Below are 1189 nucleotides of genomic sequence, written 5' to 3' on the forward strand. Positions count from 1 at the left end.
TCATCTTTGAGCTTCGCAACAGCTGGATAGCTGAACTCTGGAGATTTTTAGGCTTGGAGAAGATGAGGCCCTGTATGGATACCTTTTGCAGTGAGGGAAATTTGTTATCAGGTCCTTAGTTTCTTTTAGCTCTTATACTGGGCCTTTTTAGGTCTAGGCAACGTAGAATGGTAAGCATCAACTTTTGGGCTCTAGGGCAAAAGGAGATATTTTATATCTGCACTTTTTTCCCTTGACTTTGGCTTGGTTATAGTACTGTCTTGTGATGACTATTGTTCTAAGTGCTCAGAGTATTCTATTTTGGTTCTAAGGTGCCTGGTTCATCCCCTATGACATTTTAACCCCCAGTGTTGGTCTTAAAGTACAGGGATTTCTATATATGTACAACTATCCTGGCTTTTGTATTTGACAGGAATAAGGGGACACTGCATTTGTGGGTTGTAGAATACATTTAGTGCACAGTCTTACCATTCTTGGTCTGAACAGGAATTCCTTTGGATTTAAAACCTTAGTATATTCTAACCCCAATATTTTGCTTTGGAAAAAACTGTGTGGATTGTAAAGGAGATAGTTCCTTGAATATCTGTATCTTTGAATTTCACTATAAGAGAAATAACTTCTAAGCCAAGGTGGGACAGGATTTTATTTGAGTAGGCAGTTACGGAGAGACTCTGGAGCACTTCCACTCCTGGGCTTGTGGAAGGCTTTCATTTAGACTTTGAATGAAAATTGATGAGAAGTGAACCTAGAACACATTTACCTTTTACCTAGGAAATAAAGTGGGAATATCTTTAGGCTCTAAAGATTAGAGTCTATTTTTCTTTGAAACTTCTAAGAGAGACTGAAAAGGTTTGCTTTGGTCTGAATGTGATAGAAGGATGATGTCCTTGATTTTCTGGACCATTTTTGCATAATTGTCATTGATGAGATGAAACATCACACATTTGTTTTTACTTCAGTAGTATTCGTAAATTTCTTCAGCGGTAGAGTGCTAGTGAGCTTCCGAATTTATGAATCTCTAACTCTATGGGCTCATGTGTTATATCTGGGTAAATGAGCTTTTGAAATAACCATTTATGTGAGGCTTGTTCGCGCATCCATATGACATGGAGAAGAAACTCCTGGAATATCTAGTGTCTGTTGTAGAGTATGTGTGGTAGGATATAGTCTATACCTTTGTGAGTGAAAT

This window comes from Physeter macrocephalus, chromosome 8 (assembly GCF_002837175.3).
Source record: "Physeter macrocephalus isolate SW-GA chromosome 8, ASM283717v5, whole genome shotgun sequence".
Lineage (NCBI taxonomy): Eukaryota > Metazoa > Chordata > Mammalia > Artiodactyla > Physeteridae > Physeter > Physeter macrocephalus.